The 26,002-nt window shown below is 39.4% G+C and overlaps 1 pseudogene; it reads left to right on the top strand.

The window, feature by feature from the left end:
• Positions 1 to 6,724: 6,724 nt before the first annotated feature.
• On the top strand, positions 6,725 to 7,194 carry LOC100939767 (large ribosomal subunit protein eL29-like; annotated as a pseudogene).
• The last annotated feature ends 18,808 nt before the right edge of the window (positions 7,195 to 26,002 follow it).

The following is a 26,002-nucleotide window of genomic DNA, read 5'->3' as shown; positions in this document are numbered from 1 at the left end:
ATGTTCAGAATCTGGCATGTCTTGGGTGAGTCCAAATTGCAGCTCCCTTAACACTCTATTCATTTTTCCAACTCATGCATCTGAGCCTCTGTACCATTTGTTCCCCTCCTCCACTTGTCCAAATGGACCTTATGATCAAGCCCACCCAAACATTACACAAGGGAGGTGACACACAACTCTTGCATATGTGGCAATTCTGTTATTCTTTAGAGCCACCTGTCTTTCATGCTCTGATCCCCTATCAAGTTCAAAGGAAAGAAAGGAAGGAGACAATCAGAAGCTGAGGTGGACGGACACTGTGCCAGAGAGAGATGTGCCAGGATAGAAGCCAAGAAAATCAGAACACATTTATGGCAGTATGATTTTGCAGTAGTAGTGGTCACACAACAGTCCTCTGTAAACTTCAGGTCACAATATATGAAAAGTCCTACCACGTTGAGGGGGAGGACTAAGTGGAGTGGGAGGCAGGAGGAAGTTGATTCCTATATCATTGCATTCTCAAATGATTCTGACACTCAGTAGGACATCCAAGAAGGACGTACAGTAGTAACCCCTTACCTGTCGTCTCACTCTTATGTTTTCAGTTACCTGTGGTCAACCGTGGTCTGAAAATGTTAAATGGAAAATTCCGACATAAACAATTCATACATTTTAAACTGTGTACCCTCCCTCCCCATCTTATCCAGGATGTGAATCCTCTCTTTGTCCAGCGTCTCCATGCTATTTACCCTCCCTGTCTGTGATTTACTTAGTAGATTTCTTGGTTAACAGATCTGTTGTCATGGTATCAGAGTGCTTGTGTTCAAGGGACCCTTATGTTACTTCATAATGGTCCTAACCGCAAGAGTAGTGATGCAGGCAATTTGGATACGCCAAAGAGAAACCATAGTCTTCTTTACGTGAAAAGGAGGAGGTTCTCAACTTAATAAGAAAAAAAGAATTGTATGCTAAGGTTGCTAAAACCTACAGTAAAAACAGACCTATCTGTTAAATTGTGAAGAGGAAAAAAAATGTGTGCTAGTTTTGCTGTTGCCCTTGAAACTGCAAAATTATGGCCACAGTGCATGACAAGTGCTTAGTTAGGATGGAAAAGGTATTAAATTTGTGGGTGGATGTGAACAGAACTGTGTTTGATTGGGTTCCTACAATCCATGGTTTCAGGCACCCACTAGCAGTGTTGGACCATATCCCTCTTGGATAAGGGGGGACTATTGTACCCACAAAGCAGAGTTTAAAATTACTGTCTGGCAAAGTTACTTTCTAACTAAGACACTTCACTGACAACTAGAAAAATTTCAAATTAACCTGTGGGCTGGTCCCACTGTAAGTGGGTAAACGAATAACATTTTACAATAGGTGTTTCCTGGGCTTTCTCTGTCAAAAATGCAGTAGTCAAACCAGGTAGAACAAGACTCAATTATAGGAGAAAGCTCACAGGGACTATAATAGAAGAAACAGGAATATGACTCATACAATATGAGAGTGTCAAGGGATCTCAGTGGTAGCTCAAACACTGTTGAGAAAGATACGGCCCTGTTTAGGCCATCAGTTTGGATAGTGGCAGAGCCAAAACTGAAGCCTAAGCACTCAGGGCTTCTGGTCCACTGAGCCTGGTAGGTACTTTCTCACATCAGAGGAATTTGTTATTGTGAAAAGGAAATACTTCCTGTGATAAATCATTAATATACTTCTAAAATTGTTTTCTTTATCAAAAAGGATGAGCTTTCAGATGATGAAACAAATTCTAAGCATATAAATGATAACATCCAACTGTTTGTTGTACAACCACATTCCTAAGGAATTTGCAGAGTGACAAATGACTTCACAAAACATTGTTTCTGACTGTACACTTTCTTAGTGGCTTTAGAGGAAATGTTGATTCAAGAATGCAAAAGAGACTGATGATCTGAATTGGCTGGGAATGAGAAAAATCTTATTTAAATGACTGGATCAGAGAATAAGGCAAATGTTTATGCAACACCCCTTCCTATCTGAGTGAAACAATATGGGCCGCCTATATCCAGGAAATGCTCCCTTGGAATGGGGAGCTGTTCTGCTTGCCTCTGGACACACTTGCAAGGAAGTGAAAGCAGCCGTCAGGCCTTCCTGATCAGCAATTAAAGTGGGTGGGAAATTAGCAAATTAATGTACCCGTCATCTCACACAGTTGGCAGGTGAGGGCTTTGGAAGCAGATCTAGGTGAAAAATGCACTGCACAAGGTGTCAGAGGACCTGGGTTCCAGTCCTAGGTCTGTCACCATTGTTCCAATTGTGTCACTGTGGGCAAGTTACTTAACCTCTCTGGTTGGGCTTCAGTTTCCTTCTCTGTAAACTGAGAGCATTGGACTACATCTTCTCCAGCTCTTCTGTTTTCCAAGAATTCCTATTCAAATGCCTACAACAATCATTCTCAACATAAGAGAATTTTGTGCCCCCCACCCAAAGGACATTTGGAAATGTCACACTGATTGTCACAACAGAGGAGAAGGTGCTACTGGCATCTGCTGAGCACAGGCTAGGGATACTGCTAGACATCCCAAAATCCACAGGACAGCCTCTCCACAACAAAGAATTATCCAGCCCAAAATGTCAACAGTATGGCAGTTTGAAAACACTAACTGAAGGGACAATATAATGATGAGCCCATTTCAGCCAATCATTGTCACGTTGCCAAATCTTTTGGCTTTTTAAGAGAACTTGAAATTTTGGATTTTTATGTAAATATCCCAAATTTAAAGTATAGCAACATGTCAATTTTTTAAATAAAACATGCTAGGGGCCAAATAAAACAGGGCTTCAGGACAAATCCTGTCTGCAGGCTGTCAGTTTGTGGAATCTTATTTAGCCACATACTGTCCAAGTAATTAATGTAGTTTCGCTGAAAGCATGGATTCCTCCATCTGCATCTGGTTATCTGAGCTAGAGCTAAGCAGGTCAAGGTTAATCCACATTGTGCTCATGCACACGTGTGCAATGTAGTGGAAAAAACACTAAATGAAACATCCAGAGATGTTACTGCTTACCATCTGTGTAATCTTGGAGTAGAAGCCATTAAATTCTCTGAATAACAGGGTCTCCATTTTTAAGGAGGTTCCCTATCAATATCGTCACTGTCTACTTCTCCAGTTTGTCACAGCATAATAGCATCTTGGAGCAGGAAGAGGCTTTAGAAATCACCCAGTATGCAATTATACCCAGAGAAGTGGTGTGACTTTGCCCACAAGCCCATGGTCAGTTAATAGAAGACCTGGGCTTGAAAGCAAGGTGTCTTGACTCCATGTCCCAAGTTCTCTGAAGAGAAAAGAAGGAAGGTGATGGGGGAAGAGTGCCAGATGTTTCTCTCAACACAGGCTATTCCAGATGTGGTCCACCAGCACATGGCCTTCCAGTTGTGCCTGAATAACACCAGATGTGATCCGAGGATTAAATGTGAAGGGATGTGAAAGTGCTCTGGAGCCTGTAAACTGTTAGCCTGTCTCCCAAACGTAAGGATGGTGTTAGTATTAATTTGTCTCTGCTGTATGGCCACAGGCAGCTCTTGGCTAACAGCAGTGTGAGTGCCTGGTGGTACTGGTCATAAGAAGGCCTGAGTCACAGCACGTGGCTGGCTCAGCACACAGTTTACTCACAGAAAACCAGGCAAAAGCAGATCAGTAACATCACTATGGCTGTTGAAAGGCAGTGTTGTCACAATGCCATGAAGACAAAAAGTTAAGTTGCCATTATTAATTAACATGAGATAATGGCATTAAAAGATAAATCTTCAAGGTCAACCAAGGTTTATAGACATCAAAATCTCTGCACTCCTGCCCTGTCTTCTCTAAGTATCTCCTATACTTTCCTGCTTGAGACTTTTGTTTTCCCTCCATGTGCTGGGGGTCTTACCCCCTTTCCTCTGCTTATCTAAAAGCCTCCATCTCTCAAGGCAGGACAGGATAGAAGGTCTCTCCCTGAGCCTTCGCCTGAATGAAGTGTTTGCTTGTGCCCACAATCCTACCACATAGGTGACTTTCCTGTCTTACGCCAGGTCAGGGACCAACCACATTTTGTTCTGATGCAGGTGCAGCCAACTCCTCTTGTTGGCTTTAAGTTCTCAGAGTTAATTCCATCTTTGTTTAGCATGTTCATTGTAATTACATGGGAGAGACCTCAGTTTTTGCATCAACTTTCAGCGTTTTTTTTTTCTTCCTTAAATATCACGGTTATTTCATGTCAAAATTTCTCCCAAGTCTATTGCGAACATCACTAGCAGTTGTGCTGTCTGTGCAAAGAGTGAGACGGAACATGCTGATGTTGCAGCTGCTGCCATGTACTCGGCTGCTCCAGAAGGTTTTACATTTTTTAATGTAATGATAGAGTTTTCAGTTACTTACAGGATGTAATTATAAATACATATTTGCAATAGAACCAGCTTGATGTGCTTATTTTTCCATTAATAGAACACTCTGCACTTTTTGGAATGCATGTACCAACCTTTCCTTAAAGCTCAGCTGAAACTTTAACTCCCTATTAGGCTTTCCAACCAATATCTTTCTCCTCTAATTTTCCTTAGTTCTGTCTGCTCCACTCATTTAAGGCCTATAATCCCTCTCTTATTGTTTCTAACCGTTTATGTGTCATTACATGTTCCTTGAAGGAAAGAAGATTCACCTACCCTTTCTTCTTCTACCTAATACAAACTACTCACCTCTCAAAACAATCAATAGTTCTTATTTGTATCCACATTGTGTAGCTTAGTGTTCATTGTTGTCGGAGTTTGTGAGGGCTGGGGGCCTAATACACAGTATCTCACTTCCCAGTTAGAGTGATGAACATTTAGAAAAGTAAGACAGGGAGGTGAAGAGATAAGAGATGAGTTACTAAAGATGAAGTTGGAAGACACAACTCAGAACGAGGCAGTTGGGTGTCCTCATTGTCCACTGAACTCAGTGGTGGTAGGTGGTACTCGGTGAGAGCTGCCTCCTGCAGATGGGGAGAAGGCTGACCCCACGGAGTGGTGGAGAAAGGATTATCATGTAGACAGCTCACTCCCAAAGGAAGACGGATAGAGGTATTAAACTCGATCATATTCATTTCAAATAGACCAACCCGAAAATCAGTCTAGCCGCTTTGAGGCAGAGTGGGTGAAGGGACAGACAGAAGTCAGGAGCCTTACACTTTTAAGTTCCCTCTGCATGAAGGCCACATGAGAACTGCTCCTCCTCAACAATTATTTTTAAATGGTTAAAAATCTATCAAATTTTGAACACACCTCTTTCAAACCTTGCTAAATCCCAACACAATCTTCTGAAGTTATCCATCACTCATGAAACAACAAAAACAAAGAACAGTGATTTTATAACATCATAAAACGCTCGTGTTACTAAAGATTTGATATGGTTTGGCTGTGTCCCCACCCAAATCTCATCTTGAATTGTAGCTCCCATAAGTCCCACGCCATGGGAGGGACCCGGTGGGAGGTAATTGAATCATGGGTGCGGATCTTTCCCATGCTGTTCTCGTGATAGTGAATAAGTCTCAGGAGAGCTGATGATTTTATAAAAGGGAGTTCCCCTGCACACGCCCTCTTGCCTGCTGCCATGTGAGAAGTCCCTTCGCTCTTCATCTTCCACCATGATTGTGAGGCCTCCCCAGCCATGTGGAACTGTGAGCCCATCAAATTTCTTTCCTTTATAAATTACCCAGTCTCTGGTATGTCTTTATTAGCAGCGTGAGAATGGACTAATACAGGATTAATACATCAACATTTTGTAATCTGTTCACTGGACTAAATCCTTTCTTTCCTTATGGCTGCATAAATATGAAATATGACCTACCTATAATTCACCCCCACCTCTCCAGAGACTGGAGGAACTGCCTAAGTATGAATGAGGCCTGTTCATCTCATAGAGATTGGCAAGAAGGATGATATCTGTCTAAGAGGTTAATTAGGCCAATTCAGGGAATAAATTCAAACCCATGCCCAGGAATTTTTAGGGTAAGGGAGCAACTTAGTTTATAAGGTAGCAGGCTAAGGTTTATAACTTAGTACTTGATACTTTCTTCTTCTTCTTCTTTTTTTTTTTTTTGAGACAGTGTTTTGCTATGTTGGTCAGGCTGGCATGCATTTGTGCCATCATAGCTCACTGCAGCCTCAAACTCCTGGGCTCAAGTGATCCACCCGCCTCAGCCTCCTAGGTAACTGGGACCACAGGCATGCACCACTACACCCAGATAATTTTTTTTTTTTTGTAGAGACAGGGTCTCACTATATTGCCTAGGATGGTCTCAAACTCCTGAGCTCAAGAGATACTCCTTCTTCAGCCTCCCAAAGTGATGAGATTATAGGTATGAGCCACCACACTGGCCTCTTATTCTTAATAGTTCCAAGAATAAGCTTAGAGTTTCAAAAATAATGCTAACAGGATGTGTCCTGTGGTGATAACCTTTGTGGATAAAGAGTGAAATTTCCCAATAAGTAGGTGTTGATTTCAAAGAGTGGAGGAATAAAAAAGGGCATTATATCTTGGAAAGAAAAGTAGAACTGGGGACAAGAAACAAAGTTAGGAACTGGGGTGGACAGGACTCTGCTTATGAAGCCTTAACTTTGGAGATTTTTCCTTTTGATTATAGAAATATTAAGTGGATGGTCAACTTTTTTTCCCACAATATATCATAATTCTCTTTGGTTTCGCCTCGTACTTAAGAATAGTCAGCTATGGGAGCCGTGGCTTATGGTGCAAACATGGCCAAGTCCAAGAACCACACCACACACAACCAGTCCAGAAAATGGCACAGAAATGGCATCAAGAAACCCCAATCACAAAGAAACCCCAATCACTAATCTCTAAAGGGAGTGGGCCCCAAGTTCCTGAGGAGCATACACTTTGCCAAGAAGCACAACAAGAAAGGCCTAAAGAAGATGCAGGCTAACAGTGCCAAGGCCATGAGTGCACCTGCTGAGGCTATCAAGGCCCTTGTAAAGCCCTTGACGTTAAGCCCAAGATCCCAAAGGGTGTCAGCTGCAAGCTCAATCAACTTGCCTACACTGCCCACCCCAAGCTTGGGAAGCGTGCTGGTGCCCACATTGCAAAGGGGCTCAGGCTGTGCAGGCCAAAGGCCAAGGATCAAACCAAGGCCCAGGCTGCAACTCCAGCTTCAGTTCCAGTTCAGGCTCCTAAAGGTGCCCAGGGCCCTACAAAGGCTTCAGAGTAGAGATCTCCATCTGTCAACGTGAGGACAGAAGGACTGGTGCGACCCCCCTGGGCTGCTGTCTGCATGGGGCTGGTGTCTTCCTGTGCTATTTGTACAAATAAACCTGAAGCAGGAATAAAAAAAAAAAAAAGAACCCAAGAATAGTCAGCTACATGTTTATAACCTTGTGAGGTGGCAGTAAAGAGGGTAATGGCAGAACCGTCAATGATAGTGAAGCTTATCCCATGCTCAGTCACCACCTCCTTGACCATCTCCGGATCCACAGAAGCCTTTGAAGACGTGGCAGAACCACACCAAGGAAGAGAGGGGGAATCTATGTATCTCAGATGAGTGGTAATAGTGATGCCTCAGAAACAAATATGAACTAAATTGCATAGGGAAGTGATTCTTAATGGGGAGAGAAATTTGGCCTTTAAGTTATTTATGGAAAAGCCACAACTGTCGTAATAATACAATCATCTATTTCCTTGCACATCACAGAAGGAGCCATTTCATCACATTTGCATATGTTTTATAAACAAACATAGATACTAACCATCAGCCAAGTAAGAGATGCTCAGTGATTCTTTCATCAAAACATATTGCGGAGTTGCTTCCTTTTCCTAATTTGTTTCTATGAATAATCTGTGGAGTTGTGCAACATGCACATGACACATGGAAATCAGAGTTATGACTTTTATGTAGACCACATTGTTTTTTTGCCTGTAAATTGTCTCCAAATGGCTTGAAAGAAATACTGCTTTATAGTTTAAGTCAACCAAGAAGGGCTACCTGAAAGCATTTACACCTAATATTCAGTAGAGCCTATTTCAGTGATCCTCCATCGCGCCATGGAGACAGGCTCTATCAGTTAGGGTTTCTGCCAAAGGAACACTCCCACTCGGGTATAAGACAGTTTAGAAGTCTTGTGCCGAAAAGGTACAGGAAGAAAATACAAAAGCCAACTGATTGGAAGAAATCTGCAGCATCCTAAAAGTCATTGTAATTAAAACACAGAAGTTTGTAATTATTCTGAAGGAAAACAACATACTAAGAAAGGCACAAAAATATGAATGTGGTTTCCCAAGGCCTTGCTACATTAATCCAAATTGACTTGGGCAGATATGAAATCATCAGATGGGCTGAAAACTACTTGGAAGGCTTAAAACAAAAGAAAATGCAATATAATTAGGTGGAAAGAGCAGCCGATTTGGAGTCACTGGAATATGGTTAGTTCTGCCATTGACTAACTGACTGCCCTTTGGCAATTCATGGAACTTCTCTGTGACTCAAATTTTAAACTGGAAAACAGGATATTATTACTTAACCTTGGGTTAAAAGAATGTGTGCAAAGGCTATTTTGTTTTCAAAGGCTATTCCCTTCCACGCCTCTTTGCTTACCTCTGCACAGTGACAGACAACCCCCACCTCACTTCTCCACCAGGAACCTGCTTCATTTTCCTTTTTATATTCAAATTATTCCTTGTCATAGGCTTCCTAGTTTACAAATTTTGTTTTTTATGTTTCCTAAAGCCAGCATTGAATATTGTATTTTATTTATTTTTAAACTATAGACATTTTATTTGGATGACTTTTTCTATAAAATTACGTTTTTTCTCATCTTTAGTTTTAAATAGTTTTTAATTTTTTAGTTTTTGATTTTTTTACTTTTTTACATATATATTTTTATTTTTGTTTTGTATTTTTAATTATTATGGGTACAGAATAGACGTGTGTATTTATGGGTTTCATGTGATGTTTTGATATAGACACACTATGTGTAATAATCACATCAGGATAATTGGGGTATGCATCACCTCAAGCATTTATCATTTGTGGCAGGAACATTCTAATTCCACTCTTTTAGTTATTTTAAAATACACAATAAATTATTATTGACTGTAGTCACCCTGTTTTTAATCTTATTTTTAATTGATAAGTAAGAACTATATATGGGGTTCAATGCTATATTTTCATACATGCTTACATTGTGGAATGACTAAATCAAGCTAATTACTGAATCCATCATTTCACATATCATTTTTTGTAATGAAAACATTTAAATCCTACTCCTTTAGTAATTTTGAAATATACAGTGCCTATTATTCATCACAGTCACTATTCTGTGCAATACATCACTAAAGCTTATGCCTCCTCTCTAATTGAAATTTTATACCTTTTGATCAACATCTTCCTCATCCACTCCTCTTCCCAGCCTCTGGTAACCACCATTCTACTCTCTATTTCTTCAACATCATATTTTAAAATTAATCCACTAGTATATTTATGTTGAGTGTCTCTTCAAATTACACTTCAAACTAAGAAAAAATTTTCTTATTACCCTTTTCTCTTCAGTTACCATTGCACCTTCTTGGCTCCTACTATTAGCTAAAGTTAATTCACTGTTCAGATTCTTGACATACATGAAGTGGTCAAACTTAAAGGGACTTGTTGAAGTACACTTTCGATGAAGTCAGTCACATCTGTGATGACTTAGAGATAGTTCTTTAGTTGTTTGAGAATAATGTTATGTGTATTAGAATCATCTGGAAAATAAATTAAAATAAAAACTTCTGAAGCTTCTTTAGGAGATTCTGATTCGAAAAGTTTAGGCAGAGAACCAGGAATCTGCATGTTTAATAATCACCCAAGCAAGTAATTCTGATGCAGGTAATCCATAGTCTACACTTCCAGAAACTCTGTTAGAGGTTATTTAGCAATTCCAAAGGGAATCTGGAGTTTTGAAATGTTGTGATTTAAAAAGAAGTACTTTAGAGAGGGGAATATTAGTAAAATGATTTTTTTTTCTTTAGACAGAGTTTCACTCTTGTTGCCCAAGCCAGAGTGCAATGGTGCGATCTTGGCTCACTGCAACCTCCACCTCCCTCCCAGGTTCAAGCGATTCTCCTGCCTTAGCCTCCTGAATAGCTGGAATTACAGGTGCACGCCACCACGCTCAGCTAATATTTTGTATTTTTAGTAGAAACGGGGTTTCACCATGTTAGGCTGGTCTCGAACTCCTGACCTCATGTAATCCACCCACCTCGGCCTCCTAAAGTGCTGGGATTATAGGCATGAGCCACCATGCCCGGCCAAATGATTTTTTTATATTAAAAATTGTGATGCTAAAAAATGTGATGGAAGCACGGACTTGAGTTGGGATGGTAGTTTGTTCACTTGGTATCTGTGTGCCACAGGGAAGTTAATTAGTCTTACTTTCCTAATACATTACCATAATAACACCATTAGCCACTGAAGGAGGTGTGTAGGGATGAATGAGATAATACAGGTTAAAAACAAACAAAACCTTTAGCATGAAAAATAGAATAGAAACATTAATAATGACCCGTTTATTACTGACAATTTTAAAAACTGGATTATCAAACTAAATGAAGAAAAGCTAAGCCCAGATGTCACACATGCTTTTTCCATAAATTAGTGTTTTCACTTATCTGAAGTATGAAGGACGGGCTTGTCAACACTCAGTGGCGTACCCAGGCCGGAGGCAAGCTAAGGTGCTAAGGTGTGGTTGAAAAGCAGTTATTTGGCTTTAATTCAATAAGACATGCATTTGATTTAGCATAAAACACTGCTACTAAGTGTAAATACAACATAATAGCAAAACTATTTTTTATTGCACAAATTTCTTTCAAACAACTCTGAAAAAGAAAAAAACACCAGTTACAAACTGGCTGGAAATGAGTTATGTGATTTCCCTATTATCTGGAAACAATATTTTATTCTGTGCAAGATGTTGTAGGTAGGTTACAATTACACTGATTATAAATTTATTATGTCTGGATTTTGGAATTTATCGAAAGACAAACTGAGGTATGTAGCACCTTGCATCTTTCTCTCTCCCCTACCCCTTCAAATGTATATACTCGCGTGTGTTTATAACATTCATACAGACTGAATGTATAACAATATAACATACACTCTTAATGTATGTGTGTGTATATGTGTGCACACCATTTTCAAATTAAGAAATATTTTTAAAAGGGAAAAAGTTTTCAGTAAAATTTCCCAACAGAAAATGACTCAACATAACCTTGGAAAATACTTTTATATTAACCTGAAGGCAAAGGATTGTATCCTGATCATCTTTGCATCCCAGGTGATCTTATGTAGTGCATATAAACATTAGATCGAACAAATAATCATTGTTGTTGAGGTTGATGTGATCTTTGGAACAACAACACTTAGGTGGGTCTCTAGAGATTCTGAAGGAATGGTAATGTAAAGAGGCCAGATGTTCTCCTGAGGTTTGCTTTATCTTTTCTAGTTATAAGACAGATCAGGTTATGCTATAATAATAGAAAACTCCCAGTTCTCGGTGACTTAACCCAAAAATGGTTGATTTTTCAATTATAACCATTTGTAGATATAGGAGACCCTCTAAGGTAACTGTACTTCATGTGGTAACTCAGTGATGCTGTTTTGATCTTGTCTCCACAATCTCAACAAAAGGCCTCTTCCACCATCACCCAGAGGGAGAGCTCTGGGTTGGAGGGTCTGGCAGCAGTAAATAAATGGTTTGGCTTGGCATGATACACATCACTCTGCCTGCAACCCCACAGTGCTCGTGGCATTGCTCCACCTACCTGCCATGGAGTAGGGAAATAGGATCAATCTATCCTTCTGTCCCAGAAGCAGAGATCTCATAATGTTATGAAATTCATAACAGTATCATAAGCCTTTAAGGTGGAGAAATCATAAAAAACGAATTGTTGAAGAAACTCCTTAGTAATAATAAATGTAACATCAGATCTTAGATGCTGATTATAGAGGAGAAGTCTGAGTTTGAAAACATTTTATTTAACCTAACCAAAGCTTACGTTAAAATCAATGGGAACTTATTTTAAAACAACTTTTAAATGCCATGTATCTAGTATTTTAATGCAATCTATCTTTCCTTTGTCAATTATAGCTGAATAAAGAATTCTAAATAATTATAGAAACTGTGATGATGGCATGTTCAATGGAAAGCTGATTAGAATGTATTGTTCTGAGCCAAATATTCATTTTATTGCTAAATATATCATATTCAACAAATGGGAGTTTGACAAAAATCAAATTTTCCTTCCTTGGACCATTTACACTTTTTTCCTGGAATTCTTAGAAAAATATTATAATATAATGTAATTATAATGTAAACTCATGTAGGCAAACCTTTGGTTTCTGGCCATAGCAAAATATCTATAAAAGAGTGATATGGTTTGGTTGTGTCCCCACACAAATCTCATCTTGAATTGTAGCTCTCATAATTCCCACGTTGTGGGAGGGCCCCTGTGGGAAGTCTTTCCTGCGCTGTTCTTATGATAGTGAATAAATAAGTCTCTTGAGGTCTGATGGGTTTATAAAGGGGAGTTCCCCTGCACACACTCTTCTGTCCATTGCCATGTGAGAAGTCCCGTTGCTCTTCCTTTGTCTTCTGCCATGATTATGAGGCCTCCCCAGCCATGTGGAACTGTGAGTCTACTAAACCTTTTTCTTTATAAATTACTCAGTCTTCGGGTATGAAGGGTTACAAGAATTGAGTTGATTTTCTGAAACTTCTTTAGAATAGCTTTTATTTCTGGGACTTTTCAACACCTGATTCCATATAGATTAAAAAACTGATCAATCCCAAAACTGATATATAAAGTTGACACAAACAATTTAGAACTAAATTGTTAACATTTATTTACCATATTTAGTTTCCTCTTCAGTCATAAAGGTACGATTAAACTTATTGGTTCAGTCATTGGAATTGGCTAGAGATCCTTGAAGAAGAAAAAATTTTATGAATTTAAAAGAAATAGAAGCCAAGCTTAATTTTAACCTTTCTTCACAGTCTTTAATCATATCATCAATCTTCTTGTTTGGATGTCATTTAGGATAGGGTGAAATACCATCTGCTATGGAAAAGCTCAAATGCAGTATTTTCTGGATGTGCTGGATTAGGTAAAGTCTGCAATTCCCCTCCAGACCTAGGATTTGACGTGTAGACAGAACGTGCAATTTTGCAATCTGCTGAGCCAGAAGAGGATTTAATATTACATCCAGAACTGTACTCAAATTGTCAAAAAATGTTCAATAAAATAACTGCAAATCATACTCAGTTAAACTAGCTGGCAAAAGTAGCATGACAAAATTGAGAAATAATGCATATGGGACATAGTGATATTTACATGTTTTCAGGGCTTACGCCCTGGGTGGCTATTTACAAGACAGCAGTTTCCACCCTTCCCCTCCACTTTAGGTTTGATACAAGGCCAAGTCCTCAATCTGACTTCATATGACTGTGGTCTAGTTCAGATTAGTATTTGTCACCACTCTTCATAGCAGACAGGAACTCAGCAGACTGGGGAAGAAGGAAAAGGAGGACGGGGAAGAAATTAAGGGACTAAGTCTGTTGAAGGTAAACATACCTGTGATCTGCTGCCTGGGATAATCACAACAGTAAAACATGAAGGTTGCATGCCAGGAAGATGCTCACAGTTTTAAAAATTTTTAGATAACCACTGAAGGAAAGAGCATCTTAGGATTCTCAACATATTTGCTGACACCAGAAAAAAAAGAAAAGGTCATGCAATAAAGCATTATTTTTATGCACCCTCTCTGAAAATGTTTTGCAGAATTCTAAGCATCTTACTTAGAAGCTAACAGAACATCTCACTGGAAGATGATAGATCATAAACATTCTTCAAATAAAGTAAGACATGGTTTAACAGAACACTGTCAATCAGAACAAATGAATCAATATAACAAACATATATATATATTTTGAGATGGATTCTCGCTCTGTTGCTAGGCTGGAATGCAGAGGCGCAATCTCAGCTCACTGCACCCTCCGCCTGCCGGATTCAAGCGATTCTCCTGCCTCAGCCTCCCAAGTAGCCGGGATTACAGGTGCCTACCACCATGCCCAGCTAAGTTTTGTATTTTTAGTAGAGCCGGGGTTTCACCATGTTGGCCAGGATGGTCTTGATCTCTTGACCTCGTGGTCTACCCGTCTCGGCCTCCCAAAGTGCTGGGATTACAGGCGTGAGCCACCACACTCAGCCCAAACATATTTTTAAGAGCCAAAAAATAATATATCATCAATCCTAAAAATATTAACAAAAACAGTGACAAATTTAAAAGTAAGGATGATGTAAACAGCAACTGTTTCTTTATGAATACAGAACATAAACTCTTAACTATGGGCCAGACATGGTTTTAATTGCTTTTTATGTATTAACACTCAATCTTATGAAGTACATTCTATTGTCGTCTTTCTAAAACTGAGGAAACTGAGGCACTGGAGATCTTATATGTTAAGCTGGTAAATGATAGCCTTGAGACTTGAACCAGGGAGGCTGGCTCCATGCTGGATAAACTATGGTAAGTTATGAAAGCGAGGAACACAAATCTGTAAGTTTTGCAATGGGAACAATACTCATTTATGTATTTCCAAATAATATGTGATGTGGTTTCTCATGTTGATATTATGGATGAGCTGTATCAGTTTCAATGAATAGGTAAAATTTGAGGAAAGAAGCTGGTAGTTTTAGGTTTTGTGTTATGTTCTTTGAATAAAATTTAGGACAGAATGAAATCACTTTATTCACTCTTCCAATTTTCTTCTTTGAAAATGTTAAGATTATAATGCTCATTATGCCATTGACTTACTGATTTGACTGATGATTTTAAGAATTCATTAGAGCTTTGGGGAAGATTAATCTTCTGGAAGAATCTTTATTGTTACATTATATTAGCTAAATTATAGTTGATTTCTTGATTTTATATTTCAGCCAGGCCTTTTTTTCATTAAGCTAATGTAACTCCAGGTTAAGTTGCTGTATTGATGTAGGATTGATTTTCTTGAGCTGTGGAACTTAAGTCTTTTCCCACTAGGTAAACAATAGCAATTAAATGAAATTTGGCATAGAAGGGAAATCATTTTCCCACAGTTTTGTCCCACCAGCATACAAAATGGTCGATGCTCCACAAGCCAGAGGGCTTAGTGCAGCTTTGGTGATATACCACTCAGCATAATCTGGTTGCCAAAAAGCTGTGCCTGGAGCTTGTGCTGAGAAAGATCATTAGTATCCTTTGGTGGGAGATTTATTACAAAAGTGAATCCAAACAGAATGGGTGGCTAAATTTAAAAAAGTAGGTGAATGTTACTTGCAAAAGGCAATACCTGCCCTTGTGAAAAGCGTGGGCATCAGGCAGACCTGGTATGGAACCAGCAGTGATCATTGGTAAGTTAATTAGCCTCTGTAAGCATTGCTTTCCTCTTCTTTAACAGGAGGTATATTGCTTTCCTCTTCTTTAACAGGAGGTATCTACCTCATAGAACTGTTAAAGGCACTCACTAGTTGTAATATGACTAGCACAATACGTGGTATAATGCAAGCTCAGTAATTTTTTTAAATGAAAAGCTACTTCTCAACAAATTGAATTACTGGGGAGGGGTAAGTAAAATAATTTCAAAGACATAATAATTGGACATTATTTTCCATTCCCCAAAGTCCATTTTGGAAGTCTGAATCCTTATATGCAGTTACTCATTTTCTGCTTAATCTTTAAAACTAAGGTCATATTGATTCTCCAGGCAACTCTCAAAAACAAACCAAGGCAGAAATTCAAATTTAAATAGACGAGTTTCTATTTTTAGGATAATTTTGGCCAAAGATCAGAGAAATCCTTTCTTAGTGGCACTAAACTAGAAGTGTTCCTAGCTCTAAGAATCATACACTAGAAAGTTTCCCAGTAAGGTCTCCTTTAATCTTTACGCATTATGCAATTAAATAATACATCAACAGCACTGGGTTCTCAGCTTTCTTTTTTTCTTGAAGTGTTTCACATGCATTTGTACTCATGACATGCCTACTCTACACACCAATCTTAAGAGGGGTCGAAGGAAACAAACGTAACTGTGATTGTGTGATTAGGGGAAATAACTTGGTTACTGCTTCCCCTCTGGCAAGGGAATCTCTATATTTGCATTTTCCAAGAGTAGCCACTAGTCACGTGTAACTATATAAATTTAAATAAAATAAAATTAATTAGTGTCCTCTGTCACACTAGCCACATTTCAAGTGTTCAGTAACCACATGTAGCTAGGAGCTAGCAAACTGGGCCGTGCATATATAGAGAGTTTCCATCATCTCAGAAAGTTTTATCAGGTAACATTGCCAAATGATTGACAATGAAGATACCCAATTACAGTATAATTTTTCTTTCTTATTAAGTGTACTAAGATACAGGCACCCTCTATTCCTTAAAAGTATGTAAAAGTACCTCTAGCACAAAATGTAAAACTAAAGACCATCTCAGACCTTTAGTCCCATCCCTTCCTCTTGTATTGGCTTACTTAAATTATTTCTTGGAAATGGAATGGTTCCAGCCTTGTGATCCCATGTTCTGCTGGTAAGCCTATCAAATTCACCTATGTCATAAAGAAGCACGGCATGGCCCCCTGACAGCTTGTTGAAGTAGGATTGCCTGAGGTTACCTGACACAGTCCACCTCTCAAGTACTCCTATTAATCAGCTGAATATATAATAATTAGAACAGCTATTAAAAAAGGACATGTTGGAACTGTTACCTAAGCCAGGTGGTTTTAGGCAATAAAATGGCCCTTTCCTTTCCTGCTGCTCTTATTTAAGATTTATTGGATTTTGCAATTTTCCCTCCCTCTTGACCCCATTCCCATTTTACTTAAGCTTCCTAACTGGTATTTCTTGGTCAGTGTTTGCCATGATGGCAGAACTGGTGATGTCACACAGCAAGGAGAAGAAGAGACAAGAGTAAACTTTTCATGGCCAGTGAGGCTAATTACATGTTGGGCCTTCATGCCCTGCTGGGCTTTTCCTTAACTACCCCGTACCAAGCTCCTATTTGCTTGACACTCCAACTGTCAGAAAATGTCAAGAATAGCCTGAAGCTGCATATTCTTTTGCAGTACATACAATTCTGTATGAAAAGATTCACCAAAAGGTAAAGGGGCCAGAGAGGAAAAGACAACAGGAAGGAATCCTTTTTTTACTCTCAGATTTCTCACCATCACAAGTGGAACTCTTAATCAAAACTGAACGAGAGTGTGGATATTTATAACATTGAATTCTGATCCCAAGTAAACTTTCAAGGAGAGAGACTTTAGTTTGAGAGTAACTAACAGTAGAGGAGAAAGAAGCAGGCAGGTCAAACTTTAAGTCATACAGAAGACGAGGGGAAGAAAAAGAAGCCAGCTGACTCCCAAGAGGTTACATACATATCAATGGAGGTTTGCATGTCTCTTAACTATGCATTTACTTTCTCCCTTTCTTCAACTCAGTTGAACTTTTACCATCTGCAGACTTGATTCTGTTAGCATCCCTGCCCCAGTGACATACATCACAACAAATGGCTTACATCTATTCCTACTATATTGTATATGTTCCTGCAATCAGAATGAGACAATGAATACATTTTACCATGAAGACATTACACTTACAATGATTCAACAAATTTAGGTTTTAGGAGATCATTGGCTATAATACAGAATACTTGGGGGCAAGAATGGAAGCAAGTACTCTTTTAGAAGGCCATTTCAAAAGTCTAGGCTAGAGATCATAAAGACTGGTTTGGAAGGTAGTGGTCAGAATGAATGGAAAAGATAGATGGATTCAGGATATATTTTGAGTAGAGCTGACAGGACTGAGTTTGGTGTAGGGAATGGGGAGGGGAAGCAGGGAGGGATGATGCTGACATTCACTGAGATGAGGAATATTAGAAAAGACACACATGAGAAAAGAATTTGGGTGGCAGAGGTGGAGTGAGGATGAAGAATACTGTTTTTGATATGTTAAGTACCACATCTAAGTGGAAATATTAAGTAGGCAGCTGAATCTAGGACTCTGGACTTAAGAAGAAAGAAATGGGCTGGAGCTACAAATGTGGTGGTCTTTAGCATACAGAGATTATTTAAAGCCATGTAATCAGTAGAGATCACGTAGAAAGAGGGAATAAAAAAATAATGAGGGCACCATCCTTGTTACATTTGAGGTTAGGGTCTAAATAACACTGCATTATGAGTTTTATAGAAGTTTAGGTTTCTCTGTGGACTATTTAATATGTATAATGGAGAATATGCATCTAAAATTCTAAGGAATAGGCATAAAACACATATTTCTGAACACAAGTATTCTTCCTGTGGGGAAATGCCAGTATATCAAAGGATTTATATTAAGTAGAATCACTGCTGCACTTTGAATTCATTCGCATAGAAGTGAATACATCTTACTCTTCAATGACCATAGCTGGTTATTTATCTGGATTGCTTGGAACCATATAGACCAGTTTTATAAAAATCTTATTTGATATTTCTACCTAGTTTACTGCATTTTTTATTTATTTATTTATTTATTTATTTTTTATTTTATTATTATTATTATTATTATACTTTAGGTTTTAAGGTACATGTGCGCAATGAGCAGGTAACTTACATATGTAAACATGTGCCATGCTGGTGCGCTGCACCCACTAACTCGTCATCTAGCATTAGGTATATCTCCCAATGCTATCCCTCCCCCCTCCCCCCACCCCACAACAGTCCCCAAAGTGTGATGTTCCCCTTCCTGTGTCCATGTGTTCTCATTGTTCAATTCCCACCTATGAGTGAGAATATGCGGTGTTTGGTTTTTTGTTCTTGCAATAGTTTACTGAGAATGATGATTTCCAATTTCATCCATGTCCCTACAAAGGACATGAACTCATCATTTTTTATGGCTGCATAGTATTCCATGGTGTATATGTGCCACATTTTCTTAATCCAGTCTATCATTGTTGGACATTTGGGTTGGTTCCAAGTCTTTGCTATTGCGAATAATGCCGCAATAAACATACGTGTGCATGTGTCTTTATAGCAGCATGATTTATAGTCCTTTGGGTATATACCCAGTAATGGGATGGCTGGGTCAAATGGCATTTCTAGTTCTAGATCCCTGAGGAATCGCCACACTGACTTCCACAATGGTTGAACTAGTTTACAGTCTCACCAACAGTGTAAAAGTGATCCTATTTCTCCACATCCTCTCCAGCACCTGTTGTTTCCTGACTTTTTAATGATTGCCATTCTAACTGGTGTGAGATGGTATCTCATTGTGGTTTTGATTTGCATTTCTCTGATGGCCAGTGATGGTGAGCATTTTTTCATGTGTTTTTTGGCTGCATAAATGTCTTCTTTTGAGAAGTGTCTGTTCATGTCCTTCGCCCACTTTTTGATGGGGTTGTTTGTTTTTTTCTTGTAAATTTGTTGGAGTTCATTGTAGATTCTGGATATTAGCCCTTTGTCAGATGAGTAGGTTGCGAAAATTTTCTCCCATTTTGTAGGTTGCCTGTTCACTCTGATGGTAGTTTCTTTTGCTGTGCAGAAGCTCTTGAGTTTAATTAGATCCCATTTGTCAATTTTGGCTTTTGTTGCCATTGCTTTTGGTGTTTTAGACATGAAGTCCTTGCCCATGCCTATGTCCTGAATGGTAATGCCTAGGTTTTCTTCTAGGGTTTTTATGGTTTTAGGTCTAACATTTAAGTCTTTAATCCATCTTGAATTGATTTTTGTATAAGGTGTAAGGAAGGGATCCAGTTTCAGCTTTCTACATATGGCTAGCCAGTTTTCCCAGCACCATTTATTAAATAGGGAATCCTTTCCCCATTGCTTGTTTTTCTCAGGTTTGTCAAACATCAGATAGTTGTAGATATGTGGCATTATTTCTGACGGCTCTGTTCTGTTCCATTGATCTACATCTCTGTTTTGGTACCAGTACCATGCTGTTTTGGTTACTGTAGCCTTGTAGTATAGTTTGAAGTCAGGCAGTGTGATGCCTCCAGCTTTGTTCTTTTGGCTTAGGATTGACTTGGTGATGCGGGCTCTTTTTTGGTTCCATATGAACTTTAAAGTAGTTTTTTCCAATTCTGTGAAGAAAGTCATTGGTAGCTTGATGGGGATGGCATCGAATCTGTAAATTACCTTGGGAAGGATGGCCATTTTCACGATATTGATTCTTCCTACCCATGAGCATGGAATGTTCTTCCATTTGTTTGTATCCTCTTTTATTTCCTTGAGCAGTGATTTGTACTTCTCCTTGAAGAGGTCCTTCACATCCCTTGTAAGTTGGATTCCTAGGTATTTTATTCTCTTTGAAGCAATTGTGAATGGGAGTTCACTCATGATTTGGCTTTCTGTTTGTCTGTTATTGATGTATAAGAATGCTTGTGATTTTTGTACATTGATTTTGTATCCTGAGACTTTGCTGAAGTTGCTTATCAGCTTAAGGAGATTTTGGGCTGAGACAATGGGGTTTTTCTAGATATACAATCATGTCATCTGCAAACAGGGACAATTTGACTTCCTCTTTTCCTAATTGAATACCCTTTATTTCCTTCTCCTGCCTAATTGCCCTGGCCAGAACTTCCAACACTATGTGGAATAGAAGTGGTGAGAGAGGGCATCCCTGTCTTGTGCCAGTTTTCAAAGGAAATGCTTCCAGTTTTTGCCCATTCAGTATGATATTGGCTGTGGGTTTGTCATAGATAGCTCTTATTATTTTGAGATACGTCCCATCAATACCTAATTGATTGAGAGTTTTTAGCATGAAGGGTTGTTGAATTTTGTCAAAGGCCTTTTCTGCATCTATTGAGATAATCATGTGGTTTTTGTTTTTGGTTTTGTTTATATGCTGGATTACGTTTATTGATTTGCGTATATTGAACCAGCCTTGCATCCCAGGGATGAAGCCCACTTGATCATGGTGGATAAGCTTTTTGATGTGCTGCTGGATTCGGTTTGCCAGTATTTTATTGAGGATTTTTGCATCAATGTTCATCAGGGATATTGGTCTAAAATTCTCTTTTTTGGTTGTGTCTCTGCCAGGCTTTGGTATCAGGATGATGCTGGCCTCATAAAATGAGTTAGGGAGGATTCCCTCTTTTTCTATTGATTGGAATAGTTTCAGAAGGAATGGTACCAGTTCCTCCTTGTACCTCTGGTAGAATTTGGCTGTGAACCCATCTGGTCCTGGACTTTTTTTGGTTGGTAAGCTATTGATTATTGCCACAATTTCAGCTCCTGTTATTGGTCTATTCAGAGATTCATCTTCTTCCTGGTTTAGTCTTGGGAGGGTGTATGTGTTGAGGAATTTATCCATTTCTTCTAGATTTTCTAGTTTATTTGCATAGAGGTGTTTGTAGTATTCTCTGATGGTAGTTTGTATTTCTGTGGGATCAGTGGTGATATCCCCTTTATCCTTTTTTATTGCATCTATTTGATTCTTCTCTCTTTTTTTCTTTATTAATCTTGCTAGCGGTCTATCAATTTTGTTGATCCTTTCAAAGAACCAGCTCCTGGATTCATTAATTTTTTGAAGGGTTTTTTGTGTCTCTATTTCCTTCAGTTCTGCTCTGATTTTAGTTATTTCTTGCCTTCTGCTAGCTTTTGAATGTGTTTGCTCTTGCTTTTCTAGTTCTCTTAATTGTGATGTTAGGGTGTCAATTTTGGATCTTTCCTGCTTTCTCTTGTGGGCATTTAGTGCTATAAATTTCCCTCTACACACTGCTTTGAATGCATCCCAGAGATTCTGGTATGTTGTGTCTTGGTTCTCATTGAACATCTTTATTTCTGCCTTCATTTCGTGATGTACCCAGTAGTCATTCAGGAGCAGGTTGTTCAGTTTCCATGTAGTTGAGCGGTTTTGAGTGAGATTCTTAATCCTGAGTTCTAGCTTGATTGCACTGTGATCTGAGAGATAGTTTGTTATAATTTCTGTTCGTTTACATTTATTGAGGAGAGCTTTACTTCCAAGTATGTGGTCAATTTTGGAATCGGTGTGGTGTGGTGCTGAAAAAAATGTATGTTCTGTTGATTTGGGGTGGAGAGTTCTGTAGATGTCTATTAGGTCCGCTTGGTGCAGAGCTGAGTTCAATTCCTGGGTATCCTTGTTGACTTTCTGTCTCGTTGATCTGTCTAATGTTGACAGTGGGGTGTTAAAGTCTCCCATTATTAATGTGTGGGAGTCTAAGTCTCTTTGTAGGTCACTCAGGACTTGCTTTATGAATCTGGGTGCTCCTGTATTGGGTGCATATATATTTAGGATAGTTAGCTCTTCTTGTTGAATTAAACCCTTTACCATTATGTAATGGCCTTGTCTCTTTTGATCTTTGTTGGTTTAAAGTCTGTTTTATCAGAGACTAGGATTGCAACCCCTGCCTTTTTTTGTTTTCCATTTGCTTGGTAGATCTTCCTCCATCCTTTTATTTTGAGCCTATGTGTGTCTCTGCACGTGAGATGGGTTTCCTGAATACAGCGCACTGATGGGTCTTGAGTCTTTATCCAATTTGCCAGTCTGTGTCTTTTAATTGGAGCATTTAGTCCATTTACATTTAAAGTTAATATTGTTATGTGTGAATTTGATCCTGTCATTATGATGTTAGCTGGTTATTTTGCTCGTTAGTTGATGCAGTCTCTTCCTAGTCTCGATGGTCTTTACATTTTGGCATGATTTTGCAGTGGCTGGTACCGGTTGTGCCTTTCCATGTTTAGTGCTTCCTTCAGGAGCTCTTTTAGGGCAGGCCTGGTGGTGACAAAATCTCTCAGCATTTGCTTGTCTGTAAAATATTTTATTTCTCCTTCACTTATGAAGCTTAGTTTGGCTGGATATGAAATTCTGGGTTGAAAATTCTTTTCTTTAAGAATGTTGAATATTGGCCCCCACTCTCTTCTGGCTTGTAGGGTTTCTGCCGAGAGATCCGCTGTTAGTCTGATGGGCTTCCCTTTGATGGTAACCCGACCTTTCTCTCTGGCTGCCCTTAACATTTTTTCCTTCATTTCAACTTTGGTGAATCTGACAATTATGTGTCTTGGAGTTGCTCTTCTCCAGGAGTATCTTTGTGGTGTTCTCTGTATTTCCTGAATCTGAATGTTGGCCTGCCTTGCTAGATTGGGGAAGTTCTCCTGGATAATATCCTGCAGTGTTTTCCAACTTGGTTCCATTCTCCCCGTCACTTTCAGGTACACCAATCAGACGTAGATTTGGTCTTTTCACATAGTCCCACATTTCTTGGAGGCTTTGCTTGTTTCTTTTTATTCTTTTTTCTCTAAACTTCCCTTCTCGCTTCATTTCATTCATTTCAGCTTCTAGGGCTGATACCCTTTCTTCCATTTGATCGCATCGGCTCCTGAGGCTTCCGCATTCTTCACGTAGTTCTCGAGCCTTGGTTTTCAGCTCCATCAGCTCCTTTAAGCACTTCTCTGTATTGGTTATTCTAGTTATACATTCTTCTAAATTTTTTTCAAAGTTTTCAACTTCTTTGTCTTTGGTTCGAATATCCTCCCGTAGCTCGGAGTAATTTGATCGTCTGAAGCCTTCTTCTCTCAGCTCGTCAAAGTCATTCTCCGTCCAGCTTTGTTCCGTTGCTGGTGAGGAACTGCGTTCCTTTGGAGGAGGAGAGGTACTCTGCTTTTTAGAGTTTCCAGTTTTTCTGCTCTGTTTTTTCCCCATCTTTGTGGTTTTATCTACTTTTGGTCTTTGATGATGGTGATGTACAGATGGGTTTTTGGTGTGGATGTCCTTTCTGTTAGTTTTCCTTCTAACAGACAGGACCTTCAGCTGCAGGTCTGTTGAAGTACCTGGCCGGCCGTGTGAGGTGTCAGTCTGCCCCTGCTGGGGGGTGCCTCCCAGTTAGGCTGCTCGGGGGTCAGGGGTCAGGGACCCAGTTGAGGAGGCAGTCTGCCCGTTCTCAGATCTCCAGCTGCGTGCTGGGAGAACCACTGCTCTCCTCAAAGCTGTCAGACAGGGACATTTAAGTCTGCAGAGATTACTGCTGTCTTTTTGTCTGTGCCCTGCCCCCAGAGGTGGAGCCTACAGAGGCAGGCAGGCCTCCTTGAGCTGTGGTGGGCTCCACCCAGTTCAAGCTTCCGACTGCTTTGTTTACCTAAGGGAGCCTGGGCAATGGCGGGCGCCCCTCCCCCAGCCTCGCTGCTGCCTTGCTGTTTGATCTCAGACTGCTGTGCTAGCAATCAGCGAGACTCCGTGGGCGTAGGACCCTCTGAGCCAGGTGCGGGCTATAATCTCCTGGGGCACCGTTTCCTAAGCCCGTCGGAAAAGCACAGTATTCGGGTGGGAGTGGCCCGATTTTCCAGGTGCTGTCTGTCACCCCTGGAAAGGGAACTCCCTGACCCCTTGCACTTCCCGAGTTCCCGAGTGAGGCAATGCCTTGCCCCTGCTTCGGCTGGTGCACGGTGCACTCACCCACTGACATGCGCCCACTGTCTGGCACTCCCTAGTGAGATGAACACGGTACCTCAGATGGAAATGCAGAAATCACCCGTCTTCTGTGTCAGTCACGCTGGGAGCTGTAGACCGGAGCTGTTCCTATTCGGCCATCTTGGCTCCTCCCCCCAACTCTCACACTCTTTACTGCATTTTCTATAACTATAACCAACTGACACAGAGTACAGAAGTTTTTTCCTGCTTTATGAGAAAAAAAGAGAAAATTATAAGAAAAACAACATGTATTGTTGCTTATTTTTATCTATAAAAAGCCCAGAATCATAAAAACATATTAGTTTGCCTATAAAATTATAACATATCATGAATTTTAAAGAATAGCTCACTGAGACAATAAGCATAAACTTACTAATTGAATCACTAAGTGTTAAACATTTTTGTAGAGTTGAATTAAACATTTACATTTGACAGCTAATCAGGCAAAAAACCAAAAAATATTATAGGAAAAATGTTTCAAAAAATGTAGTGCTGTTTAGTGGTTGTAACAATTTCAGAAAAAAGTACCTCAATAAAACGGACAAAACTCAAAATTCATTACATATATATCTTGCCACAAGAAATCTTCTACTATCTGTTTCAGTATCTGAGCTGTGTTGAAGTCAGCAATTTGTACATTTTGTGGCTTCATTTTTTTTTTTCTTTTTAAATCAGCTACCAGACTTCTGAGAACTGAGTTTGCCAGGACTGAGTCAAATTTTCCTACCTTTTGAATAAGTTTGTTTCTTGATTTCTGTGTATTTCTCAAAACAAGGCCAATTTGTATCACAATTCAGAGTCAGAAATGAATTGAAAAATACTGTCAGATATTCTTGGCATCGTTATCACCAGGACTCACACACTGCTCTGGACATTCCCCAATCTGACCCAATCTTAAGCACCTCTCCTCTCCTTACACATAACTTCCACTGGGCCCTCTGAATCTTCTACTCTTGATCACAAAACTTTATGCACTCAGTCTGCCCTCTAAACATTGTTGCTCCCTGTGTGTTCCAACTCCAAACTGATGGACCAGTAGGTTTAATGCTATTCTATAGCCCTCTCAAGCAGACGCTGTTTACTCTTGTAGCTAGGCCCCTCTCAGCACCATATGAAATGATTTCACATATAATTTCCCATATGTTCTTCCCTACTTATATTTAGAGGATCTTCCAGATTTGGGTAGCACGTTTCAATCAATGTGATTTAGTCATTTGAGTATCACTGGAAATGCAGAGTTCATTTTAGAGTTTTCAGAAATTTTATTGATTTATATAGAAGGTAGGTTTTACTGTTTTATGAGCGTTAATTTTCTTACAGGATCTCATTCAGAAACACAGCAACTTTAGCTAAATCCTTTAAAGAGGTAGTCAGAATCTCTTAGCTGGGAATTAGTTGGTTAATTACATTGCAGGTGCAATAATTGTTTTATTGATTGATTCAATTATTTATTAACTCAATTATACACTAAGTCCTCACTACAGGCCAGGCACTATGAAATGCATTGATATAACAAACAAAACAGATGTGGCCTCTCTGCTTAGGAGGAGGCAGAC

The sequence above is a fragment of the Pongo abelii genome, chromosome 10, assembly GCF_028885655.2.
Source record: "Pongo abelii isolate AG06213 chromosome 10, NHGRI_mPonAbe1-v2.0_pri, whole genome shotgun sequence".
NCBI lineage: Eukaryota > Metazoa > Chordata > Mammalia > Primates > Hominidae > Pongo > Pongo abelii.
This window is presented reverse-complemented; position numbering and strand designations above follow the sequence as displayed.